Raw genomic sequence first — 884 nt, 5'->3', positions numbered from 1 at the left:
CATAGATTCAATTGATAAGGGAAAACAGGACATCTAGGACACCTACATATATTGCCTAGTTAAGTTAGCTGAATTAGAAGCCATGATTATGGGTTGATATAAAGTAATGAACCGATTTGTACAGAAGGTGAGATGACGGTCAGACCTCAGCTTTTGCTGAATGAGACAAAGGACAGACATCAGCTTCTGCAGAAGTTTTGCAGGCTTGCAGAAACCCCTGAGGCGGAAGGGCTGCTCTTTTCTCTCGTCTGGGACGTTTCCTGATGATGGGCACCTTTGTCTGAGATGGACATTACATTCTGAGGATGGGGCTCATGGGAGGAGAGAACTCTCTTCTCTTTGTGTAATGGAGATATAAAAAGCTTGTTTCCTGTAACTCTTTGCACAGATCTCTGAAAGCATCCTGGAGCTGTGACTTGCACATGCAATAAAACCCTTGTGTCCTGACACTGTTGACAAGTGTTTCCTGGCTTTTAAATGGTCCTGTTTCACCATGTCCTCCATTTCAACCTTCCTTCCCGGATGAATTGTCAAAACGTCCTTAATTTTGAGTAGGACTAAGAAGCATGGATTTGCATTTCTAGGCGTGTTTTTGAACTTTTGTTTTGGCCACGTCCTCCATTTCTAGGAGATTCTGTGTCTTAGAGTCTCTGTGTCCTCCATTTCTCTGCCATAGAGCTTCTGTGTCCTCCATTTCTCTGCCATAGAGCTTCTGTGTCCTCCATTTCTAGGGGCTTCCCTGCCTTCTCTCCCGGGTGAATTCCTCCTCCTCCTCCAGGAGGGGCTTGGGCCTTGGCGTCTGGGTCTTGGGCCTGCCTTCCTTCCTTCCCCTCCATCCCTCCCCTTCCCCGGGGCCCGCCTCCCTCTCCCTCCGCCTCCGCCAT

The sequence above is a fragment of the Sceloporus undulatus genome, chromosome 1 (assembly GCF_019175285.1).
Source record: "Sceloporus undulatus isolate JIND9_A2432 ecotype Alabama chromosome 1, SceUnd_v1.1, whole genome shotgun sequence".
NCBI lineage: Eukaryota > Metazoa > Chordata > Lepidosauria > Squamata > Phrynosomatidae > Sceloporus > Sceloporus undulatus.
This window is presented reverse-complemented; position numbering follows the sequence as displayed.